At 39.4% G+C, this 27,876-nt stretch overlaps 1 long non-coding RNA gene across 2 annotated transcripts in view; it reads right to left on the reverse strand.

Annotated features, from left to right (window-relative positions):
• Positions 1-3,123: 3,123 nt before the first annotated feature.
• The window catches only part of LOC116455391, a 151,571-nt gene continuing 126,818 nt past the window's right edge, over positions 3,124-27,876 (reverse strand). For both annotated transcript variants that reach the window (XR_004244374.1, XR_004244375.1), the window contains exons 5-6: positions 13,731-13,813; positions 3,124-3,320 (exon numbers count right to left, since the gene is read on the reverse strand). This is a non-coding gene — a long non-coding RNA (uncharacterized LOC116455391). The remainder of the gene's footprint in view (positions 3,321-13,730; positions 13,814-27,876) is intronic.

Below are 27,876 nucleotides of genomic sequence, written 5' to 3' on the forward strand. Positions count from 1 at the left end.
AGCAGTTCCTCGGCAGAGCTCCGGCCATGCGGCTGGAGAAATAAACATCTCTGAAACATCTACCAAGAATTGGTCCATATATATTTCTTTTCCACAGGGGCCTCGTTGTCTGATACGTGTGTTGCAGTATCCCCACTGTAACACTTCATCCCCTTCTTACAATGAAACTTTTGAGTCATTTATCTTCACTGTCTGATGGAAAAACAGTGTACTCAGAGATGGTGTCTTGCAGCCACCTCAAAAGCCAGTATCACCCCCTAAATATTTTAATGAAAATAATTTTTAATCCTGATTGATTACTGATTATCAGCAGTGTTCATTATTCTTCCTGATACCTTTTTTTTTAATAAAGTGCATTTGTTAAAGCATTAAATTGGTCAGGATTACAAATAACTTGCCCTGACAGCTGGAGGGCAGCATTTCCCTCACAATGAAAAACAATTTGTCTGCAGTGAAGACAGATGTCAGAACAGTAATTAGTATGTTTCAACTAGAGAGGATCAATAATTCTTCAAAACCACCCCGATACAACAGAAATCTGAATCAATCTCCTGAGGTGTTTGGGGGAACAGGGATGTAGTCCTTCGTTTAAAAACAGCTTCAGGGTCCATGGTGCATCTTTGGCATCCCATTGCTATGGAAGGGAAGGGGGCAGGATAGAGCAGCACCCCAGACAAGTTCTAGGGGCACCACCAACATCACAGGGATACTCCCTTGCTGTTCCTTCTAGGAACTGACTGCCAGGGTTTTACTCTTGAAAGAGTGCAACTTCTTGGCTGGATCGGGGAGAGACATCCCTCATTTGCAGGACAGAGTAACTTCATCAACAGGGATCTGGGCAGAGTCCAGGCTTTGAAGTTGGTTGGGTTGGGCTCTGTATCAGCAGTCCTGAAGTTGCTGATGGGGAGGTGGAATTGTGGTGGTCCTCATCAGACTTGTGTTCCAGACCCTTCCCCAGTTCCATTGCCCTTCTCTGCCTTTCTTTTAATGAGGGACCAAGAACTGGACACAGATTCAAGGTGCACCCACCCGCTGCTGAGTACAGGGGGCTATCACTGCCCTGGTCCTGCAGGCCACATTAGTTCTGATACAGGCCAGGTGCTATTGGCCTTCTTGACCACCTGGGCCCACACTCATGTGTCTGATGTCTGAGACACGCTGTCTCATGTTCAGCCACTTTTGACCAGCACTCAAAGGACCTTTTCCTCTGGGAGTTTTTCCAGCCACTCTGCCCCCAGCCTGTAGTGCTGCCTGGGGCTATTGTGATCCAAGTGCAGGACCCAGCACTTCATCTTGTTGAACTTTATACCACTGGCCTCAGCCTATCATCTCTGCTTGTTCAGAACCCTCTGCAGGTCCTTCCTAATCTCCAGCAGATCAACACACCCTTATGGATACATCCCTTTTGCCAACTGGGGCCAACTGTTCTGGCTGTGTCCCCTCCCAAGTCCTTGTGTACCTCCAGCCTCCTTGCAGAGAAAAGTGATGATGAGGAGCAGAAAAGGCCTTGACTCTGTGTCAGTGTTGCTCAGCATTGACTAAACATCCCTGCGTTATCAACTGTTTCCAGCACAAATCCAAAACACAGTTCCATACCAGCTGCTATGGACAAAATTGACTCTACCCCAACCAAAACCAGCACATTGCCCAGTTCCTATCTCAAAATTACAACCAAATTTTTAGCCTTCCTCCAATCCAAGAAGTAGGGGAAAGGAATCACTGAGTGATCAACTCAGCAGTCCATTACACAAGCAAACGTATATACATGTTAAGCTAGTGGTATCTTAGTAAAATAAACTAACACATGGTGTGATACTACCACACAGGACTGCGTTATATTTACTGCATTAGCTTTTTATTTTTGAGAACTCTAAATGCTACTTCTTTTTCTTTTTATTTCCTTATTTTCACACACATGGAGTATTGATATCAGGTTCCAGCCACCTCAAGAAGCAATTTCGAAGAAGCTTCTGACATGATTTGTGTTCCAGTGGTCAATTGTTCTATTTTCTCACAGAAGGTCATTGCTAAGACAAATGCCTGACAAAAATCTGCTGTCTTTCATCATTAGATTTTTCTGAGTTGATGGATTCCTACCCAGGGAAGCTTTACACAAGCTGCACTGAGAGAGGCAGAAACACTCTACTGTGAATTTTTACCATTTTATCTCCAACTCAGTGCTTGCAAACTGTTTCGCAGGTGGGGAGCCAGGTCTGCCGTGTCTTAGGCTATCTGCTGCTTCCTTTTGCAAGCAGTGGTCTAAGGCAGGATAGGGTTTGCACTTTCAGATGATTTTTTTACCACCTTCTGGCTAAAAAGTTAATGCCATATTGGTCAAAAATTGAGGTTAAGGCAGGTCTTAAAGCCATCCTTGGAGCAAAAAAGATTTCCTTATTTGTGAAGGTACTGTGGGGGTTGCTGGAAATTCATACAGATCCAGTACTAAGAGCCCAGCAGTGCTGATTTTCACCTTCTAAGGACTTTGCTGCTTTCTACATGGAAATGCTGAGCAGCTTTTTTTTTTTTTTTTAAGGGATGTGAGCTTTTAATTATTGTATTAACATTGTCAACTGTCAAACGCTTTGAAATAATTTAATATTCCCAGTCTCCTTACAACCTGTTTATTGATATTCATGAAGTGAATCCCCTCTTGAGATGTCTAGACTGAATGTCAATATGGTTTATAGATGAAGATGTGGTTTATAGATGGAAGGTATTAATAATTGAATCCTGAAATTGTTTAATTTTACTTCAATAAAAGGCCAGGCAGGACAGGAACCAATATATCCTTTTACTAAATTGATGTACAAGTGAGTACAGCGAATTGGAATAATTTCAACCATCAATGATGAAGAAAAAAAAATTATTGACTTGGAAGGCATATTTTAATAAATAAAATTATTTTGTTAGAAACATCTTCCTGGGTGAAATTCCTTCTTAACACATATGACATGAGTAGAGATACTTCTTTATTGTGTCTACATGCACTAGACATAACTTATGGAAGATATATTTTAGCCTTCTGCCTCTCCTTGAAAGTCATACAAGAAAGGAGTGAGTAGAGACATGTTTGCAAGAATTATCGGAGGAGTAATATTTAAGGTCTATGCAGGAAATACAGAATAAATATTGTTTCTCCTTATTATTCATAGCATCACAATAGCTGGTCATAGCACTCCCCTCTGTCCTTATGAAATATTCTTATCCGATAATCTAATCAGGATGAGAAAAGGTCTGGGAATATCTTGAAGGAGACGATTTCTAACCTTTCAAATGTGAAAAAAACTTCTTTCATGGACAAGCACATGACAGATGCAAACCTAGAGAAAAGAAGAAATATTGTCCAATTGGTAAATTGCAATAGCTCTGCTGGAAATGGTGGGGTCCCAAAGGTGAGAGCAAGCTTTCAGGGAGACCACTTGATCAGTGCCTCACTTGCCTGTTATGTTTATAACATTTTCTAGCATTGAGGACTCATTGATCAAATATCCACAGTCTGATCCCATACATACTGAAGTCAACATGACTTTATTTCTTACTAATTTAGCAGATATTGTATCTCAATCTTGAAAAGATCCATTTACAGCTTCCTCAATTGTGTTGTAATCCCTGATAGACTCAGTAGTTATTGTTTATTAGTACCTTAGGTTTCTACAGCACTTTTTAGTTTTACTATGACTAGAATCAAAATGTTTGATTCCTTTCATAAAGGGAACTAAATGTTTTTCTGGGTGCACATGTGACAAGAAGGAAACATTGCTATAGGTTTCCTGGTCTACACAGGATCTCTATTATCATTATGATCTCTTTTAAAAGGGCATCTATTAAGTCCTCACAGATATTCTATACCAATTCTGTGCCAGTGTAAAACAATTCAGAAGTTAACCTCAGTTTAACATCTGACTCGTCTGAGTATGAGCAAAGCTGAAAGATAATTTTAACTGAAAACCACAAGGAGAATTTAGCCAAGAGATGGCTGTAGGTTACCTGCTAAGGTTCAGGATTCACTAAGAACCTCTCATTAGGAAGCTCATCGAGATCCTCTCATAGGAAAATACCGTGTCACTTTTAGTCTCACACAGCACTGGAATGGTACCCATCTTTAATAACTATGTTTTTAAAAGACAGATGTCCCTGTTATCACAGTACCAAATTGGCAATCACAGAATCATGGGCTCATAGAATCATTAAGGTTGTAAACGACCTCCATGGTCATTGGGTCCAACCTTTGATGGAACATCATCTCATCGACTAAACCACAGCACTAAGTGCCACATCCAATAGTTTCTTGAACACTTCCAGGGATTTTGACTTCACCAATTTCCTGAATAGTCCATTCCAGTCCTTATCCACCCTTTCTGTGAAGAAATTGCTCCTGATATCAAACCTGAACCTTCCCTGGCACAGCTTGAGGCCCTTGCCTCTTGTCCTGTCTCTAGTTGCCTGGGAGAAGAGACCAAGCCCCACCTGGCCACAACCTCCTTTCAGGGAGTTGTAGAGAGTGATAAGGTCCCCGCTGAGCCTCCTTTTCCCCAGGCTAAACATATAATTATAGAATCATGGAACATGCTGAGTTGGAAAGGATCCATCAGGATCGTCACATCCAATTCCTGGCCCTGCACAGGACACCTGAAGAAACCCACCATGTTTCTCAGAGTGTTATCTGAGCCCTGCTTGAGCTCAGGCTTGGTCGTGTGACCCCTTCCATGGGGAGCCTGTTCCAGTGTTCCCTCATCTGCTCCTCATGTGACTGACTCTCTAGACTCTTTCCCAGGTCCGTTGCCCTTCTCTGGACATGCTCCAGCACCTCAATGTCCTTCTTGAAGTGAGTGGCACAAAACTGAGCACAGTATTTGAGGTGTGCTGCCACCAGTGCTGGGTACAGAGGAAAAATCACTTCCCTGGTCCTGCTGGCCATTCTGTTTCTGATACAAGCCAGGATGCCATTGGCCTTCTTGGCAACTTGGGCACATGTTGGCTCATGTTCAGCTGCTGTTGATCAGCTCTCCCAGGTCCTTTTCCACCAAGCAACTCATGTAGAAATTTAATTTGTGTCTGTGCAATAGTGGCCAAGACATCCACAACTGCTAGCTTCTAAAGAATTATAAAATTGTATCTTAAAAAGCAGTAAGTCACAGCTTTCATCACAAAAACCCCCAACAAACAAAGCAAAACAAAAACAACAACAAAAAAAAACCAAAACAAAAAGCAAAACAAAACAAAACCCAAACCAAAAAAAAAAAAGTCATTTTAAATATTGACTCCTTCTGTCAAATTTATGTTTGTGGGAACATCACCTGTGCAGTGATATCCTTGAGACATCTTAGCCTCTGCTTCAGTGGACCCTATTTTCCTAATATCTGTCAAAGGTGTTTCTTTAGTCCCTAAGGGAAAATGTAGATGCCCTTCCCTTGAAGGAGTCTTATGTTTTCCTTCAGTTCAGACATTTTCGCAAGTCTTCTTATGCCGACCAGTCCTTTTCCCTCCTCCATCAGTGGAACTGAAACCCTTTTCCTTTCCCTTTTGCAACAGCCATTGGACATCATGACAGAAAATCTCTAATTAGACAAGCAGACTTCCTGAAACACCCTCAGACACCTGCTTTCCACCAGCTCTGACCTTTGTGGGTTGTGCCCTGCTGTCTCTGACCCAGGGCAGATCATACCAGTATCTAGATCCTTATCTTGACTGGGACTCCCAGGATGTCTTGTAAAGCAAGCAGAGATCTGTCCTGCTGTATAACGTGTCATTTCACCAATATAACTCCCTTGCCTGAGGTGAAGAGACTATTTATTTGACTTCCAGAGTACAAGAAAGCTTTTCAATACTCTTTCTCAAACATGAATTCCCACTAGTACCAAAACAAATCAGTATCAAACAATGTGGAACACTGTATTGTTTACTTATGTGTTTATATTTTATTGGGGAAAAATGTCTGTTTGAATCTTTCTGCTGTGTTCAGATGGATGGCTTACGAGGAAATGTGTAAGAAAAGAAACAATTATATTCTTATATCCATGCCTAACAGAGAACTGTGGCACTGACAGTTCTTTAATATGATTGTTGGGTCTAATCTTTTCATGTCAACAGACAAATATATGATATGCCCTAACATTCCTGCGCTGCTGATCCGGAAATGTCACTGTTTATAGAGTGTAATGAATCCTGAGTCTTGCTCCACTGGAGGGCTTTTCCTCCACCCTCTAGATCCACTGTCCTTTTTGTTTCAGTCTCAAAATATGAGTATATCTTACCACAATGTCAAAAGTCATGTCAATTAAACATCATGAAAGAAGCAAGAAGAACTCAACCTTGACAATTCATGATGGCCCACGTTCAGCTGAATTATAGGTAGGACTTTTATTCTTAAGAGTTATGTCTTCTAAGCTCCACAGATAACTGTGCAATAGATATCCCTGATTTAGATTTCAGATGTTATAATCTAAATAATTACTCATGGCTTGAAATAAAGAAATGGAAAATATGGTATTTGTATATCATTATGGGATAGCCATATGTCAGTAGATAGAATCACCTCTCTGAGTAAAGTTTGTACTTCTGAATAAATTAGTTGCATTCAGAAACTGGGAATCACAGTGAAAGACTATTATAGTTGGTTTTGTTTCCAGCTGATCTCTGCTCCTGGCTGTTTCTATTTTACTTATTCCAGCTCTTTTACTGGACAGTGTTCTTGTATGTGCATTGTGATGGAGATCAGGAAATAGATCTTTAAAAAAATCCCCAAACAACAAGAACCCGCCAAACAACAAAAACAAATAAAGCAAAAACCAACTGCTGTTGCTTTTAGGTTAGATCGCCTGAATGCTGTATACACTGTAGGATCACAGCCAAGCAGAAGGAGGGTGGGACCCAGACATCAGCTGGTATTTCAACAAAAAACATCAGTCTCATGAAACCCACAGACCAAAAGGACCAATATTATGGAAACATAAAATAGTTTGGTTTGGAAAGGACCTTTAAATATCATCTAGTCTATCCCCTCTGCAATGATGAGGGACATCTTCAACCAGACCAGTACTAAAGCTGGATCTCTCTGCAAGCCATGATCCAAGTTAAGTTAAAGCCCCTGGGAATCTATCAGTTTCAACAGATTTTTAACGAGGCCCATGACAAGTGTAGTGAATCTGTGTGTTCTGATCTGTTAAGAATACATTGCTTCTTTTATATAACACATAATTTCTTCATCCACAAAACTTTTAAGGCAAGCACAGAAATGTGAACATCATGAGAGCCTGAAGTAAATGAAGGTTGTTTTGCCTATGTGTCTCTTTAAATTGTGACCATCTGTTGGCCTGATGAAACAGGTGCTGAGCATTTGCAGCTCCACTGAAGCACAGGGAGTTGGGCGGAGCTCTTCTCTAGCTGAAAATCTTCTCATTCTTTTCAGTCCACAATTAGCTATTGGCCAGTGTGTACTGCCATTAGTTGAACCAGCCCAATACAATCTCATAAAGAAAATCAGTTTCTTTACAGATCTAAAAACATTATTTTTTTTGGAACTGAGTATTATTTAATCCTTTGTATTTGGCATTTATCTACACAAGAAGTAAATGCAGCAAAATACTATTTCTTTGAGCTATGGGCACATTAATTAACAGCAAGAAGTGTTGGAAAGAATTACTATATTTTCAGTCTAACTTTACAGACAAAATATATTCAGGAAATTAATTTTAATATGTTCCAAATTTTATTCACTGTGGCATACAGAATGGAAATGAAATAGCACTTAGCTGAAAACAAGGAATTTAACTCAGCTACAGTTAAATGACGTTACTCTTTTTAATTTCAGTTGTTCTTTGCTAATTCCTGTAAGTTAAGACCTGTCACACAATGCAGATTTGACCCAGTTAACTAGAAAAACAAGATCAAATCTATTAGGATACTCTAAGCCAATAGATAGAAGTTGCAGGCAAAAGTGACCTTTTCCTGACATAGCTATATTTCCATGGGATGCAAATTCCCCTGACTTGTGCCTACCAGCTAAAAAATATTGCCACAAGCAAGTGATACTTTTAACAGAATTGTTGCATGGGGGAAACAATCTGCTGAAATGGTTGAGAGGTTTAGGAAGCTTATTCCAAACACTAGAAAATTGCTACAATAATTTCTGCAGAATTTATAGTGCCATTGTAACTAGTTTTTTCTTTATGCTATCCACATTATTGATTCAGCTGTGCTAGTAATGGTAAGGGATGATATTATAATAATGTCATTTTGGCCAGATGCAGTACTATTTAACTAATACATTATTTTCTAAAAAGATTCCTTTTAGAAACCATATGGTCTTACTATATCATTTATTCCTTTCTTCCTAGCCTTTGAATACAAACAGAAATAGAAATGGCAGGAGGTAGCAAAGCTTGTCATATAATCTCTTTCCCCTTAACCTTTATTCAGGATGATGCCTTCAACTCATGTGAAGTCTGCTTTAGAGCAATGTGAAATGTTTATTAGGAAACATGAAGCACAGTAAAATTCAGCTGTTTGCAGCTTTTCCTACAGATGTGGTATCCAGCCCATGTTTTGTCAAAAGGGTTGAGTCTTTTGATTAAACCTGAGGCTAGTTATGAATGAATTGAAGCCAATTTATTGTTTTGTATTAAAAGAAAAAGATAAACCCCTGGATATCACATGCTTCCAGCTACAGATTGACCAAAATCTGAACTGTGAAGTTCTTGTTATTTCTTCAAAGAGGGAAAATGCCAGAGTTGAACCCTGGAGAGAGAGGGGCTGTGATGAGCAGAAGGGCTGCAGGCAGAGGGCTGCAGCTATTCTTTCACATCCTGCACTGCTCTCTCTGAGAGAAACTGTTCAGATTCCCAATTTGCATCCCTCCCACAGATGAAAAAATGAGCAAAAGAAGCTGCCCAGTATGTAGAAGGCTGAAGCAGCCTGAAAATGTCTTCAATCTTTGCTTTTTTTGATTTTGCTTCCCCCCCTCTCCCTTCCCCACAGAGACTGAAAACAAGCCCACAGTACCAATTACAACCCATCTCCATGATATGGACAATTCATCACTTTTTCCTGGATAAAACGCATAGGCTCATTTAGGATATATGAAGAATAGTTGTCATATAGCTTTGTGTTTATTGCTAAAACAGGAGAGTTGCAAGGTGAAATAAGCAAAGAACTTTTCTTAAAATTGGAGTCCTTCAAACATGTTTCCATTTCAGTCCTAGAGTTGGTTTCCAGTAACCTGCATTGGCCTTTCAGAGACAAATAGAAGGTGCAGAAGGTTATTTGTCTTAAAGGGTGTCCCAAGAAGCCAGTCTGTGCAGGTGAGAATGGTAGCTGCAGATACAGGAAACATGCAGTAAAAAGCCACCTTGGGTTTAGAAGCAAGAATCCACCACATGTTATTGCCCAGCATCTGCACTTGGCAGGTGATTAGCTACATGACCAGCAGAAAAATGCAGGTGATGAGCAGATGAGCAAAATAGTACCTAGAAAAGGGACAAAGTAAGAATCCAGATCAATGGGAATGAAAAACTTCAGGCAAAATAGTATAACAAAAGCTTTAGAGTATTGGAAAGAAGAATCCAGTCTGTATAGAGGACTGCCTAGGGGGATTAAAATAAGAAAATAAAAGTAGAACTTTTGTTTCACTACCTCATGGGAGGGAAAGAAGAAGAAGTGAATGTAATTTTGTAGTTAGACATAATAGCAGATAGTACCACAGTTGTAAAAACTGAAGGGGAAGGACAGACCATCACAAATGAGCAAGTGAAAATAGTTTAAGAAGTTAACACATCACATCCTCAGCTGGATTTTACCAACCTCCGAACTGAAACATGATCATTGACTGAGTGAAAATCCCCATCACTCAACAGGAGAACAAGAGGAGAGCTCAAAGCACCCTTCACAGCACTCTTCAATACCACATCTCAATAAGTTTTACAAAGGACTTCAAAGGATATCATGCAGTTTCGGGAATATAAAAGTTGTCCTCATTAGAGACAAGATCGCTGGAGGATCTCTGCCTACATATAGCACAGAGACACTGATCTTACTCTAGAAAAAAAGCCTGAGGATGACAGGGAAAGCAAATGTATCCAGAAAATAAGGTAAACTGGGTCGTGCACTTAGGGTGGCAGAGAATCCTATAGCAATCAAGGTCGCCCACTGAGGAAAGTTGGGCTGGGTGGGAGTGTAAAAGTCCATTAACACAACAGAATAAATGGGAAAACAGAATAAATGGGAAAACTCAAACACCCAAATTGTACCAGCAGTGCAAAAAAAAATTGGGAAACAGGAGCAGATAATATCTTAATATATCAGCTAAGAAAGAAAGACAATGGAATTCTCAGGATGGTTTCTAGAGAAAGAAGAGGCAAGCTACCTATACTGCTGAAAAGTATGCCAATACTTGCTATGGACAGCTAAACAGTTGCATCAACAACCAATTTGATTTGCATCTGAGCTGTGGAATGAGTGCACCACCAGTGACAAGCATCCATTTTAGGGAAGATGCACTATATAACTGGGTTTGGACCAATGACGGTCGAATGTGGGATGTCATAGTTGCCAGTTCACAATGCACACAATCAAAAGCAACAGGGAAATGAGAATGCAGCATCTGGCATCACACATTTGCTGTCTCTTGACCGGAGGAGATAGAATTTTCTCTATGGGTTTTGTTCTAGCAGTTCTACAATGGCTAAAAGGCAATGGAGCTTGGTGGAACACTGAAAAGAGAGTGAACTCTATGCTATCCCACAGATTACTGAAATGCAGAATTCTGCTTGAGAAAAAATGGGATTAGAGAGGCTGCAAAGATATGAAACAATGCTGGACTTCGTAATACTCCTTCAAAGGGAGGGAATGGTGCAATAGTAGTCATAGCAATAAATACCTTGGAGAGTTGCACTATTTAGTAGGAAACAGGTAAAAAATAAGTTCCCACTACTGATTACTGAGGGAAGATTTATTAAGGGCAAAAATTCTAATTGTAACACCAAAACCATTACACGAGCCATTCAGTCAAGAGGCCAGAATTCTCCATAGAACCCTTGGTCTAAACCTTAAAAGTATCAGCCTGTTTACAAATGTGTTTCTATGTAAACTGAGCCTCTCTCTAGAGAAATGCCAGGCATCTGGCAGTGCTGGGAGCAGGCTAATGGTAGTTTATAACCTGGTAATATCCAAAATGAAAGCGAAGACTGCCATAGGAGGTAACCTTCTATATGAGATGGCACATGGGTGAAAGATCACTATGTTTAAAGCAACCCAGCAGTAATGTCAGCAAAAGGAAGAGCAGGTGTCATAAAAATGAAAAACACTGCAGTAAAAACCAAGCTTGAGAGAGCTAAAGCATGTTCCGTTGGCCAGAAAAAAACCCCAGACCCTTACTGGGGACATAATAGAAATAGAACAGGCTGTCCAAAATTTTCCTGTACTTAAAAAGCCACCCAAAATCCCAAATAGCTCTGGAAAACGCTGGACAAATCTGTTCACTGCTTGTGAAGAAAATGGCATGAAGATGGAAAATAGCCATCCCGTTGCTGGAGGTGGTGTAGATCTTCATCCCAAATAACTTGAAAAGTTGGGTGGAGTTACTGAAGCAGCAGTTACCCTGCACAGATATGCTTGGAGTGCAGTTCATTTGGTGCCTGAGGTTAACTGAGATGGATCTAGCTGAAAGGAGGCATGTGTGTTGCACTCAGCTGAAAGTCCAGCATTTCCTACCTAGTTCTTCTAACAAAGAGCCAGAAACTTCTTCATTTTAAAAATGTGTATTCTTTCATGTTAATGAAAATGCTACATGAAACAAAGACCATTTCTCTTGCCAGTGACTTCAAAGGGCTTAGATCAAGTGTCTAGTGAAAATGCACTTATGGCAAAAATGATTGAAATTCAATGCCGAGGCTGCTCCAAAGCTATTTTCTGTGCTCCTCCTCCTAAATTTTACCGTTTTGGTTGCACTTTATCAAAGCCCTTGGGGTAGTCTATATCGTGCTTGTCCTGACATTACATTAAAATGAACAGAGCTGTACAAAACTATCAGCACTGCATGCAAGCACTGCAGCCTTGCTTAGGCAAAATATTTGTGATGTATGAAAGTGCTGTATTGTACTGCTTGTCTTGGCTTTCCTTTATAGAAATGTTAGGAAAGCCAATATTTTAATACTGTGTGTTGTTATCAGATTTAAAAAAAAAATGAATTATTATGCTGAAGATTATTTTTTCCAAAGAGATAACATCCCACAGTGCTGACAGGCTTTTTTCTCTAATGATATATGAATTGGAGCTAACAGGGGAGACAATAACTGCAGGCCTTTTGATTAATCTATTTTCTTTGGTCCTCTCTTTAAAATGATAGATTGGTCCATGAGGACAGTTTGCCATAGATATTTGCAATAGAAGTGTGAGCTCCAAACAAAATAAGGAACCAAGGTTTGTTTAATATATTGTAGACATCTGGTCCATTTTCACTAGGAAATTAGCATAAAGTTATCAACTGATTATTGTCATATGTGAAAAGCTGAAAAAAGAGTCCAGGTGTATCTGATGACACAGGGGTAGAAAAGAAAAAATTCCTGTAGCATAATCTAAAAGGAGAATATATTTTAGCTCTACAATTTAACTACAGTCATTCAAATCTACCTGGATGCAAAAAAGAAAATAAGCAAAGGAGAAAAACATCCCTTTCAAGCTGTGATATGCTTATGATAAGTCTTTCATAATATCTCAGTTGCATTATGTTTGTCTGTTTAGAGTCAATGAGTTGCCTCACTTTTTAAAAGTAAAGATGAGCGATAGAACAAATTGTACTGGATAGACAACAGCTGTGCAATCTGTGCCTGTGATGGTGATAAAGTTAAACCAGACTCAACTCAGAACAAAGTATTACAATTTCCACGTCTAACTCATATCTGCCAAATGATATTCTGAAAAATACTACAATTTATAAAGCCTCTTTGCTAAATAGTGTTATTTTAAATATTGTGAAATGCCTTTAAAAATGACTGTAGAAGTCATGGCAATATTGATGAGTGCAGTTCATATAATGGACTCAACAATTTGTTGAAATGTTGTGTCTCTCTTCCCTTCTCCAGCAGCACAACCTCCAGCATGTAACACGATGTAAGGTGTATTTAATTACTTCTGCACACTGAGTTCTTAGCAGATGTGCAAACTGACCGAGTGTGAGGAGAGAGGAAGCGAGACGCTGCTCTGGGGCAATACATAACAAATATGCAGCCTGATGGTTGAGGTGTGCTACACATATAAATCAGATAGAGGGGATGTACAGTTAACAGAGGATTTTTGATTGCTTATTGCAAAATGGCTGAAGACAACCTTTCTGTGATGGCAGGAGTGGATTATCACTCAACCAGTACCTTTAATTTAGCAAGCCAGAGGTGATGAGGTGGTGTTAATGGAGGGCGAAACATTTTAAGACTTTGAAGATAAGTTAGCTAAGGAATCGCCAAGTTAGTTATCTAAATCGCCAAGGCAGACATCCATCTCTCTTATGTTGAACATCTGGGTGTTTATGTTGGAAGGCTTCCTGTAAAAGGAGAAATAGACACCTCCTGAGACAAGTTCTCTTGATAAGTGTCTCTCATCCTTGGCTACCCAGGAAACATCTGAACTAAGCACTACAACTTACAAAAGCTGAATCTGGAGCAGTGAGTTTGACTCTCCCTTTTTTTGTGACCCCTTTGACACTCACAGAGGTGTGAGATTATAAGGAAATTACTACTTACCCTTTTTTATGCATGGTGTAAATATGGTGTATGGTATTTACCAATAGACTCAAACCCACTCTGTCATTTGCTGTAGCAAATCTCTTCAAAAGGACAAAATAAAATGTCACATGACATTACTTCTTTTTAAACCATTCAGAAATTGTTTTGATTAACCTCAACATGCATTTTTAGGCAAATATAATAACTGGTTATAAAAGATAGCCTGTACCACTGGCAGTGCTATTGTAACATGTATTTTGCTAGGAAAATATATATTTACACTGAATCTTTAGACTGAGGAGCCTCTTTTATGGTCCACTTTGAGCCATGACACATAGGGGCTGGTAAAAATAAATCTCCTTTTTACTGCTTTGGAGCTACAGACCTGAGTGGAGAAAGGGATATAACCATAGTGGACAACTGTGTCTAAGGCAGATTTTGCTTACAATAGAATGGTTTGTTTCTGGCTTGTTGCCTTTTATTTCTTAAGCCCTTATCTTTCTACACAGTTATTTTTTCTGGTTTACTTACAAATGTGTTGGGCCATTTGGATGATAGAAAACCACACACACCACCATGAAATGGAGGCATTTAAGTGGTGACATCCATAGCATTTCTCTCTTGCTTTCTGGAAGTTAATGTGGCTATTCTGAGTCATCTAGGCTTTCTTTACAGTGTAGGCAGGTAGTCTCTACAGTACTGTAGAGAAGCAGTTGTGATGTAGAGAAAATTCCAAGGGAAAAATCATACCACATATTTTTCCTGCCCCTTCTGAGAGCTTTGTCAAAAAAATCCTTAAAGAGGAGACAACAAAATAGACTGAGTTGCTAGCTCTTTATTTTTGAATGAAGTCTGTCACCCTCTAACTGAGACAGAAAATGAGAAAAAATCCAAGTTGTTAGAAGAAACAGAAACAAAGAAAAGATATGGCAGCAGTATAATTCTGCCTGAAGGTAAGATACGTATTGCAATGTGCACTGAATTTTTCACTGAATTAATTTGCATGAATATTGCACAGGGAAATGTGTATGTGCTGTGCCTTTAAATGTAGATGCTTCCCAGAATGTTATTTGCATGTTCACAAATTATGTATTCTTATTGTACCATGTATTGAAAAACAAAAATAAATGCAGTTCATACAAGGGAGGAAAGTCTTTTTAATCTTTAATTAAAAATTAAATAGAAGTGTTCTTTGATGATGTCAATCTCAACTTCGTTAATGACCAGATCATACCCTAATCCAGTATCTTCGGCAGACTAGGATTTACTGACTAATTAAACAAAAACAGTCAGTATTGATATATGAGAACAGTCATGCAACTCTAATTAAAGTTGTAACAAATTGGTTTTTAGTAATTTCATGCATTCAGAAGCAACTCAAATTGCACTTATTTTGCAAAAACCCAATTTTAGTCTGTCTTATTGAAGGAAGCCAAAACCTGGGCTCTTCTGCACCTACATATGCACTGACACACTCTACAAAATCTGCTTTGACAGCTTCCTATAATATTTAGCCAACGATGACAGGCAAGCTAAAGAATCAATAACTAAACCTTTGGTGCATGTTGCAATCAAGAGCAATTATTTACATGTCATGTTGAGTCATTTGGATGGTGAAGTATTGTTCAGACCCATCATTTAACCAGACAACTGTGTATATGAGCTTTCAATTGGCTCCCTGGTCCCTTGGGACTTCAGTTGAATTATTCTGATGTGAATATTCATGAGGTTTGACGATGGTGTTTACCACTTGATCATGGCAAAGATTTAAGAGTTGTTCTACATTTCCTGGAAGGGAGTAACCATGACATTTGGGAAACAAATAGCTACGGTTCCACACAGCTCGTATGTGGAGAAGCTGCAGCTGCTCCAAGACGGCTCTGTGCATCTATGCACAGTGGGGTGATGGGATTTATATGGAAAAAGCAATGCTTTGTACTGGATCCAAAAGCCAATGGTTGTAGGGAATCCCACAGACTGCCAAGTCTGCCTGTTGGGCACCCACCTAGGACGAGCCATACAATGTATGATTACAAAGCTCACCAGGCTGTGCCTTGCAGGCTGGGCTGATGGAATGCAGACCCCTGAGGTTGACTCTGATGCCCCAGATGCCCAGTGCTATCAGCTCTCACTCAGCTGCACTTCTCACCTGATGGCATGTTTCAACATAAAGTACCCCAAACTGAGCAAACACAAGCTGAGGCATGGAAAATTTCCAGGTACTTTTGAAATAGCTGGATGTCTAGCTTTACGGATCATAAAATGGTCAAAGTAATTCTTGTCCCATTTATCTAACCCACAGCTATAGTCTCCTTAATGATAGAGTGCAGAAAACTTTGATCATGGAATTCAACAAGTCCCAGTGATATTATTTGTACTCTTCTTCACAAATGCAGCTGTTTTTTACAGGCCTCCCATGAGGCACAGGGACAGTATGTTCCAGGAATGGAAGAACCAGGGGCTCAGCACCTCTTCTGTGATTTAAACTGGATTAAAGTCTGAACTCCTGTGCTGACAAATATTTGCTTTATTATATATTGACTATATACTGATATACTGTGGAACTTGCATGTGCGTACAAAAGTGGATTGTGACTGTTATCAGTTGTAAGTTTGATTTTTGCATTGGCCATGTTAAGAGCTTCAAGAGTGTCTTTGAAGTTTAGGAACTTACATCTCAAATGGTGTTTTGCCTTTGTCAGTTTACTAATTAACAGTGGAACATAGATTTACTTACCTCTGAAAAATTGTGCCTGTATTAGCTCCAAAGTGGAGAGAGGTTTACAGAAAAACTTTTATAGCATTGGTGATATTGGCTGACACATGGGTGTCGAGCTGGCTTGGAAATTTGAAGTGTCTCACTCTGAGTTCCCCAGACGTGAGGATTTCAGTCTCAACAGCAATTTTGGAAAATCTTGGATAGATGTTTTTCTGTTGCTGCCTGTTCATTTTTCCAACTGTGGTACCAATACCTTGATAGTACATTAAATTCTTTAAAACAGGAAAAGACATTACGAAAGGAGCTGGCAAGACTGATCAACAGGTACAAAGGTCTGGAGTGGGAGTTAGCATTGCTGCTGCAGCTGGCTCCAGTGGCACAGAAACCAGGGTCTATCAGTGCAAACCTTTCTTAACATCTCTGCCTTCCTTTTCTAAATGAAATCTTCTGAACATTTAAAAAACCCAACAAAACAAAACAAAAAACAAAAAAAAAAACAGCAAAAAAGCCGAAAAACACCACTAATAGTCAGGTTGGCTCACAAAGGCAGTAAAGGCATCTCTAAACAGCATAGTCTTTCAAGGAGTAATCATTCTTTCATGCTCCTTAAATCAGAAAAAGGACACCAAGGGCCCTTCCTTACAGTCAATATGATACAGGATTCAGTTGTCTGCAAACTAGAAGGTCAGGAAACTCAAGTGCAGAGCCTGTGGAGCCTCCCCAGTTGAAAACCTATTAATAATAAAATAGATTATTCACTGCTATCAAATATAATTACAGGCATCAAACACCCTGGAGCTGGAAGACCATTTATTTAACATACAGAATAGGCAGATGTAGTTGTGTGATGCGCCTCTCTGCAGCATCTCAACAGAAGGCTTCAGGTGGCAAAATAAGCTACATTACTAGAGCTATAATAGTGATTACATACAGGGATTTTATGTGGCACAGTATGCTCAAGAAAAAAAATGACCATCTAACTTTTGTGTAATTTTAATGCATTTCAATGAGTATTTTATTATCCATCCAGATATTTTATGTCTGCAGCTTCAGGTCCAGGAACTGAACTATTCTGAAAGCCATTTCTAATGATTTCTTGTATACTCAGTGAGTGAATCACACAAGCACCTGGACTGTGATTGGCTGTTTCTTAATCTGGAAGTTAAGCTACAACTACAGCCCAGTGCCTGGGTCCAAACACAGTGATCAATGGATTTAACTGAAAGATTGCTACTGACAGATTTGAGGCAGACGTTTTGTGTTGGAAGAGTATCTCCTTAGTTAAACTACAGTACCAACACAGATGGAAAACACATGGTTCAAAGGATGTGTCTATTTCTGTCAAATACTTTATCTGACTGGCTCAGTTTTAGGTCTTGGCATCCTTGCCACCTACACTAAACATACATTACTTCATCATTAAATAAACTAACTTGTTCCTTCCAGAAGAAATCTTGTGTGTAGTGAAAAGTTCAATCCCAGCACTACTCTTCAGATGTGAGGAGGACAAGAATTGGTAAGATTTGACCCCTTTCAATTTGCAAATACCTCCTATCTCTGTTTACAAGAGGAAAGCATATAGGTATAGAGGTATATCTATTTCTTGCCCCACTAATGTCACCTTTTGGCTCATTCTTGCCTTGAGGATGTGTTCACAACCAAAGTGTGCTCAGACTGTGCCCTGGTCTCGGGGGGCAGGCAGGGGAAGGACAGACTCAGATGAAAGTGCCCGGGATCCCCTTGGTGAGGCATAGGTTACCCAGGCCTCATTAAACTGCCAGGCCTCCTTCCTGTGCTTCCGTTCTCATTGTCGCTGCTCTCCAAGATATAGATATACAAAAAGCTTGACAAGCAGCACAGAAAGGCAGAAAACACATATGACAGCTTAATGGCTTTGAGAAAAAAACCATGCCAATGTTTATATTTGCAGAAGCAAGGCAGCATGTCTTTAAATGACATAATGGGCTTCATTTGTTAGGGCATTTGATTAAAGGTCTCCCATAATTTGTAACTAACAAAAGCTTCATCAGGCACTGAAGAAAATTATTATTATTATTATTATTATTATTATTATGTATTTATACGGCAGTCAGTCCTAAGATTTCCACACAAGGAGTGACAGCTACACAAGAAGTAAAAAGAATAAAATAAAACAACTTTAATAGCAAACATCTGAATGTCCGAGTCACAAATAAAATCGAGGAAATTCCCTTCATTTCTTCTGCCAGTTGCCACCCTTATGCACATATCTGAATATATGTATTAAAATATATGTATCAAAGTTCCACCATCACTGAGAATAAGAGTAGAACCTTTTTTCAGGATTACCTTGTTTGCCTGAAATACATGTGTATTGTTGTGATCGTTGACTATTTCCAAAGCTAAAACTTCTAGCTAAACTAAAGGGTAAATGTGGGACACAAAGAAGTACAGGATATCTAACTATTAATTTCATATGAACTTTATGAAGTCTTGCAGAAAACCATTATCAGTTCCTTTAGAAGTTTTAAGTATTAAAAATCATAAAAGCTAAAATAAAATCTGACCTTTTTTGGAAAACACCTCATGTAACAATATTAACATCATACTTTTTTTTCATTTTGACTTATACAGTCAATTTTTCCCTACACCTCTTTGTAGCAGCTGGCAGATGTCCTTGTGCTGTGGTTTTTTTCCATCAGTTTTATTTTTTCTGCTTCCTATGGGTTTTTAGGAACTGCAGCATGCAGGGATGATGCAATGACTATGACAACTACACTAATATAAGCAAACAATAGTACAGGGTATTGAAAAAGAAAGGATATTTTTAGGGATCTAAAAAGGCTGAAACCACTGCTAAGCATTCAAGCTAAAGGCATTCCATAAGTGTAGTAAGAGAGCAGCTAAAAGTTTGGCTTTCATCAGCAGAACTTATAGGAACCCAAAGCAAGGTGGATGAAATGGCAACTAAATAAAGAAATCAGAAATTTTAGGTTGTGATATTCTCCAAGAATTTTAAAGCCAGTGAACAGATTAGGACATTCCATTTCCTCAGAATCTTAGACATATTTGTCCTGAGGTCAGAAACTGTGTGAATAAACATATATATCCTTCAAGGGCAATAAAATTTGAAAATACAGGTCTTTTGCTGACAACAATAGTGCTACTGACTCCAGCAGGCTCACTCTGAGCTACGTGGGCAGAGGATTTGGGCCAAATTTAGGGTAATTTTTGAATTAAAATATATTAATTCAACTATCAAAATGTCCAGAGAAAAACAGAAAGAGAAGTGGTATGAGAAATGGAGAAAGAAGTGAACATGAAGAAGTTCCTGCAGGAGACCGAGGAGACAATACAGCACCAGGAACAGGGGACTGGGTGAGGCAATTAGTACATGGTTAGAAAACTAGAAACAGGACCAAGCTTTGTAATCCCACCTGTTGTGATGGATTACATTTCTGGTCCCACTTTCTTTCATCTCCACTTTGAATCATTCTACATTCAAGAAAAGACTGATGAAGTCCAAGTCAGGTTCATCTCAAATACACACAGAGATCCCTCAACATCCTCAACAGAATTATTCAATACAGAGTGAGCTTCCTACCTCAAAGTTGTGCAACTATACCAGTGAAGGAAACAACACGGATGAGAGAGTCCAAATTGCATCTGTTTCACTAAGTATGAAAGGCAGGAGAAGATTAAAAGCAAGTAAGGAGGGTGTTTATCTAAAGATATGGGCAGGAGGTGAACGGACTGAGTAAAATTAGAGAAGAACTCCTAACCCATGATGTAGACAACATCAAGATCTTCAAAAGAAAACAGTGAAGGAAAATCTGAGGTAAGCTGGAGCTGTAACAGAGTGGGAAGAATAGAAGGAACTGCTATAGGAAGTCACTGTACAGAGGTTGCACCCTGTGTAACAGGAGCCAGTGGGAGTTGATGGATTGCCACTTCACAGCCACTGAGAAAGAGGATATCTGGAGTCTAGCATCAGAAAAAAATATTGAACTGAATCTCTATGCCTGTGATAGGTACATATGTGGAAGGATGAGACCAAGAGCGGGGGCACATCCAGTGTTAGCTGTATTGGGTTGTACAGAAAAAACAAGGTCTTGGCTTCCAAGGCATCAACATTCAAAAAATTAATACAATACAATTATTACAAAACAGTAATTGAAAGCCCAAGAGAGTTATCTCTTTTACATAATGTGTCTGTTTTCTGCTGAATTCTTTAGAAAGATTTGCTTAATTAGCAGTAAGAAATAAATATTCAAGGAGACAACAAAATGTGTTCTTAGAGAATTAGTCTGATTAATTACATTAACAATCTGTTTCTTTTAGTCCATGCTTTTGAAAAATTGTATTTTTGATGAAGAATTGTGCTCTGCTGTTGAGTGTGGAAAAAGAGGTCTAATAGAAACAATCCATAAGCTGCATGTTTATGCAAATATACTGGTTGCATATGTACACACATATGGTTCATTGTCATTTCACTGAAGTTGTTGGTTTTACTCTGTGAATCAGAGTCCCTGAAATCGTCATGTAGCTGCTGAGACTCAGAATAAAATGGAGACAAGTTTTTCAGAAACATAACAATGAAATATATCATATGTAAGAAATAAGACAGTACAGTTTGTTTGGGACATATATATATATATATATGTAGTGCAGTCTAGCTACTGAAAAATTGAGAAAAACTTTTAGAAACTTTGTTGAATGAGAGTCTTTAATAAAGCAATTTTTATGTGCATCACTTGATACTGAAACTTTTTGATCAATGGGAGGAAATATTGCCTGTGTTGTGCACAGCCCAGAGCTCTTACCCAGACACTCCCATGCTGCTCCAGCTGGGAGCAGAGGCATGTGCAGGCGCAGGGCTCAAGGTTTGTGGGCTCAGAGTAAAGGTAAAAGCCCAGCTGTTCTGCTTGGCACTTACTCCAGAGGATTCCTGGGAAATCTGCCAGGTTTATGCTTAGGCGGCACAGACTTTTCCATAGAGACTGTGGGGAAAAGCCAGCCCTCTCTGGGTAAAACACAGACAAACCCACGAGGGAATCCTGAGGGTGAAAACTCAGAGATTTTGCATCATTTTCCTTACAGGAGAGGTGGTTCAAGGCTCATTCTATATTCCATTAATAAAATAAAAATGCTGCTGTTGGGTTTTTTTTAAATAATCCTTTTAGTTTTTATGAATGTGCACTTCTAATGAAAAGTTTGAAGTAACATCTTTTTACTCTAGAGAATCCCTGGAAATGGCTCGGTATTAGTAGGGCTAGGAAGATTTACCAGGAGAATAAAGAGCCTGGGTTAGATAATGATGTATTGTACCAGGAGCCCACGATAGGCTCTGCTTCCCAGGTTAGGAGCTAACAGATGTGCTGTGTGCCCCTTCCAGCCTGCAGCATTCCCTTCGCATGGGAACCAAATTTTGGAAGGGTGATGATTGCGAATATCCGTGGCTCATCGCAACACACAGCCTTGAAAAATGCTTTTTTTTATCCAGGATCTGGAAAGTTTTCCCAACTCCTGCTGTGCAGACAAAACCTCCAGCAGCTACTGGCTCAGGCACAGAGGCCCCACATCGTTGCATGTGTTCCCAAGGTGGATTTCCTTTTGTCTACCCTACACCTTCAAGGTGCCTATGTCAAAGCTTCCAGTGTAAACATTCCAAGCACACACAAGCACATCCCCACATACACACCTGCAGATATCTCTCATGCCTTCTTTTCATGAATATTTCTGTGAATGAAACCTCACTGCAGCAAACATTCGCAGAAAGAAAACAGAAGCAGTCATAGACACTGTCTGAGTGAACTTTCTGATGCTGAAGAAAACTTTAATGAGAACTGTTCATCTCTTTATGCTAAGGTCCTTTGAATCTATAGGAGATTACTTCATACATGGACTGCCAAATTTGGCCCATAACTCTCCGTCCAGAAGTTCCAGGTTAATCCAAAACTCTAAAACAAATTATTTTAGCCTATTTCATTAAATTTTCTAAAGATGTCACTTTGCAGAAGAAGAAAAAAGTCTTTGAAGAGGTACTGCCTGAAAGGTTAAAATTTACATAAGTCTAGCATTATTATCATTATTAATACCTACAACATATCCCTCACAAGCCTCAAGGGGCTTCAAAAAATTAAATTATACCGATTTTCCAGGAAGTGGTAAAAGTCCTGTCACCTACATGATCTGAAAAAAGATTTTTCAAATCCCTTAGAAACATTCAGATGGAACCATTTTTGCCCTACCACAAGCACAGAGAAGAAGAACTCATCTTTTTTATTGACCTTCAGCTTCTCTGTCTCTGCTTTGGAGAGTCCCAAGTTAACTGTACTCATCCCTGTCCCCTTTTTCTCATCCTCCTCTCAGAGATGACATTCCAGCTAAGCTGCTTTGGGTGAGGACATTAATGGTGCACGGTCTGGTGTCCTACTTCCTAGGAACAGGTCAAGCATAGACTTGCTGAAGGTGTTCTGCTCCACTCGGTGTCTCATGGCATCTGATAGGCATTCTTTGACCTCTTAGTTTTCCCCATCTTCTCATTTTCAGAAAGGTGGTTGAGGACAGATTTTCGTTTTGTTTTCATGATTAGATTTTAAAAAATATATCATTTCCTGATGTCTAAATTCTGAATTTAGTTAGATTTTTGGTTTAGTATAATGCTGCTAAAAGAGATCAGTCTGAAAGGGATCACCAGCAGGATCATTCTGTGAATGAAGGTAGAAAAACCCTGTGGGAGATCAGAAGGGTCTGGTTTCTTTGACTAAATAAATACCTTAAATGCAATGTTGAAAGCTATCCATGGTATCACACAAACCTATCAGTTAGCTGAGCTGAACTCTCTGTGGAACCAACAAACATGTTTAACCAAATTGTAGTTTATGCAAATCACTTTACATAGCTTTGAACTTAACTCCCATTTATTCCTTACCCTGGTTTACAAGGAATTTTCTTTCTCTCCTTAATTATTTGCTTTTGTTTGGTTTTATTCCGTATCATGGCATGATCTCTGCTGTAGGAGGGGCAAGTTCCACATCAGACAGCTGTTCCAACCAAAAAAAACCTAACCTAGATAAACAAGTCTGTGATCTGGACGCATATGAAAGTTCTCCAGACAAGGTCTGCTCCTTGCTTGGGGTTCATTTTGCTTTCTGGTTCTCATATATAGAGGCCTGCTTGGGAAAATCAGACAGACTGTGTCTGCTTTGAATTTATCAGGCGAACACACACACAGAAAACAAGAGTGTTTAGACTCTGGGCTGCTGGTGAATGCTCAGAATTCCCCACTGTCCCAATGACCGTAGAGCTAGTTGGCACATCTTCAATAAAAAATTACATCAGTGATGCTCTGGAAACTCAATTGAGGCATAGGAATGACAAGAAAATAAGCAAATACACAGTGAAAGCTTTGGCAAAAATTCTCTACTTCATTTCAAATGTAATAGCATTCCTGGTCTCTAATTTCTATTTTATTTTTAGTGACAAATGAATTACTAATACAGCTCCTCATAATCTATTTCTTTCCATTTCTCAGACACTTTTGGGGAGTGGTATAATTTTAGACTGTAAAAATATACGCCATCTGGTTTATATATAATTAAGCCACTCATACTCACATTTTTTGGATGTAAAACCATGCTTTAGACAACTGGAGAAAGGCTGTGAGAAGCTATGCTATGTTGAGAGCAAAGCTGACTCCACTTTGTTGCCTCTCTAGGTATGGCCCCCAGCTGGCCTTGGCTTTGGTTCACCTGTAGTGTCACCTTGCACGAGAGATGACACAGAGTCAAAAGGGACATCCACACTGCCCATAGAAATCACTGTGGTGTTAACACAGGCACTTAAAGAAGCCCCCTTTTTTTTGGCTACCAGCCAATGTATAAGATTAAGCATTTGAGCAGAAGTGGTGATTTTATTATTCCCTAAGTTCTCCAAAGCAGAGGAAAGGTAGTACTGTCCTGATTTGTTTCTACCCCATCAGTTCATGATCAGCAAACTGGTCAGTATGACCATCAGGTCCATAAGTCCAGTATCTGGGATTGGTAAGAATTGTGACATACAGGATAAAATGGGGAATTTGGAAGAGCCACCTGCCCAGGTTTTTTCTCCTGCCTACCTCTATTTGCTTAGTTCAGTGTGAAAGTCCTTCTTGCTTATGGGTGACAGTGCAGCCGTGTCCTGTATTGGTTTGGATTTACATCTCTGCCTCAGCATCCCCCTGAACTGCAGTGGGAGTCATTCACTGAGTAAAGTGTCCATTGCCTAAATGTGTTTTTCTGAACACCTGGAAGAGAATGATCCCAAAGAAATTTGCTTTTCCTCAGCAGATACCCAAATGATGTTCCTTGCTGTGCTACTGTCAGTAACAAAGGACAAAGCTGTTAAGTTTGGATCTTGTTGCCATTTTGATCCCAGAGATTTCTGCAAGCAAGTGAACAAGGCAGGAACAAGCAGCACAGTCAAAACAGTGAAAAATGCACTGAGTGTTAGAAGTTAACGAAATACAGTTGGCTGCCACTGACATTGGGCAAACACAGGCTGAAGGCTTTCAGCACAGCAACACTATATTTGCTTTAAATGGGTTTACTGCAATAATTGAAACACAATATGCAATTAAAGCATATTTACTGCATCCTCTTGAAACTTGTGAAGTTGATGAGGAGCACATTCATTCAGCAAATCTATCTTGCTCTGTTTGCATTGCTAGCTGGGCTGGCAGAGACACAGATGGGAAAATTGCTCTGAAGAAAACAGCTCTGCCACTGAGAAATGTATATTCCATCATCCTAAAATGCCAACTAGTGCAATCATCAGAACAAGATCCAATGAAACATCACACTGATCCTGGCTTCACACAGGTTTGTACATCTGCTGCCAATCTGTTGTCCATTTATGCCCTGTTTATGGCCCAAGGGAGCAATTTCTGTGTGCAGGCTTTACTCTCAAGACAACTGCTTTGGAGAATGGCACTCTAAGGGTGCACGTTACCTGACATGGGATTTTTTATCTTATATTCTGCTCAGAAACAATATAATTCAAGGCACTGGAAAGATAGCTACTGACATTAATGTGCATTCGATCAAATCCTAGCCAGTCTCCATACTGCCTAGATGGTGGTAAATAATGGGAAGGATCCTGACACTGTTTTTTGAATTTGTAATACTCTGTTTTCACATTCTCTCCTGCCTTTGAGTCTTTATTTCCAGTCAGCAATCATGCACTTCATCTTAATAGCTGGAATGTATTTAAAAAGTTGACATGGAGTTGGAATGTTCACACCTGCTGAGACTGTGCCCAAGGTGATTTCTGTGGACATTTGTGACAGATCCCTGACCATTACAGGCACACAATCCTTTCCTAATCAGGAACAGGCACACTTGTCATTTTTCCAACTAGCAATAATCAATTAGGGAGGCAATCCAGAAAATTTAGAGCTGCTCATGGCTCCAGAGATATATGAAGTCTGAAAAAGAGAGACTTCTTGGTTAGTACAGTACTTTCTGTTGTGCCTCTCTCTAGCACTATTTTTGAGGAACCTGGAAAAGATCTTTGTGGAACAACAGAGTCCGGGAACTTATTTCTGACATGTCCATCCCATGGACCTCCCAGGCCCCAATCACCACCAAGTACAGGAGCTGATGTGAGAAGGCAGCACAGAACATTCAACGTGCAATGCCACCATGTGTCTGACAGATGGGGTGTCAAAAACTCCTCCCTAGTGGAAGATTCCCAAACATTAAATTCTTGGATGATGGATTTATTTATTTCACTGCTTCCCATCATTGTCTTCAGTCAATTACAGACTGAATAATGATTTAATTGACCTCTGAACTAGCCAATGTGGCAAGTCCTGCCTCTTATCAAGTTACATTGCAACACAAAAGAACAAGGGAAGGTCATGTCCACACTGCTGGACAACTTGGATGAAGAGACACATCCATAAGTTCTACAGTCTTAGGGACAAGTTCAGTTACGCAACATCTCCTCTAAGCACAGCCCCACCAGTTGCTAAGTAAAATCAACAGCAGATAAAACATTTACATAAACCTATTTCTCCTTCAACTCTTGCACAAAATTCCTCCCACTGCAACACTAGACTAAGCACTAACAATGAGTATCATTAATTAAATTGTCTTTTAATGGCTCAGGAAGTGGACTCTGTAAAAAGGAGGAAAGGGACAGAAACTTGGATTTAGAGAAAAAGAATTAATTTAGACAAGAAGGATGGATTTCACTTCATTTTAACCATCTGAAAAAAGAACATCTGGGCTAAGCACATTCTTTGTGCTTCGATCAGCCCTTTTCAAACAAAGGAGAGAAGCAGATGCTTACAGAAGATAAAGTTAGATTATCTTACATGAGAAGTGATTTTGAAACACTTAAATACGACAAGGACAGAGTATATGAAGAACCATACAGAGATCAAGGAACATTAGTTTTTGCCTTCACAGAAATCCAAACGTGAACAGAATAACTCCTCAAGACTCCTGCCTTCCTCATGGTCTTGCTTGCTAGAATTCAAAGATGAATCCAGCAGCTGCACATATTACAGGCAGTTCAATGAAAGGTAGAATTCATAAAACATACTTCTTTAATCTAAAGGAACAGCTCACCTAAACACTTATCCCTGGAAGCCAGGAGGATCTCTAAGCAGAACTAAAAAATGGGTATAATGTGGAAGAAAAGAAACCACAGCATTGTACTATGGTCCAGGAATGGAAAGATCCTTTGGAGTTTGGACCTCACACTGTTAGGACTCATAAAATTGCCTCTGACTTACTTGTCTGAGCTTCACATGTTCTCTGGAAAGATCACTTATTCAAGCCTCTCCTGTCAAATGGCGTGATGTTATTTAAAATTAATTAATTCTTGCTAGAACTTGACTGCATTTTTTACATCACCTGTGAAGCTTTTTGGACACAAGAATGTCACTGACATCATAATCTGTGGCTAATTCATTAAGTGGTGGCCAGAGAAACATTACTGAATGTGAAATGAAAAATTTAGTTAATAAGGAAGAGGTCAGACTATATGATATGAATTAACAGATCATCAAAAATGCATAGGGATGTGATGATTTCAATACTAATGTGCTTTTTATTTGAAAACTGTAATTCTATAGCTATTTGAGAAAAGAAATTATAAGAAGTCTTTGTGCCTGGTGCATCTTCCTGCCCTTCCTTCCCTTCCTGGGACAGGGAGGTTGAACACACTCTTTATACTCATTTTCCATTAGCACATCTCAGTAGGTAGTTGCTTATTCATAAATACAGCAGCCTGATGGGGCCAGTGAAACCACTGACTGGCAAAAATGCTGAGAGTATAAGAGCAGACAATTTAAAATATAACTAAGAAGCAGTAGGAGAATGACCAGGAGTCTGTATTGATGCTGCTATGAGTCTAAAACAGCATTTTCCCTGTATGTAGGAAATACTCTGTTATTTGTTTGGACCCTTTATGCCTT

Source organism: Corvus moneduloides, chromosome 1, assembly GCF_009650955.1.
Source record: "Corvus moneduloides isolate bCorMon1 chromosome 1, bCorMon1.pri, whole genome shotgun sequence".
NCBI lineage: Eukaryota > Metazoa > Chordata > Aves > Passeriformes > Corvidae > Corvus > Corvus moneduloides.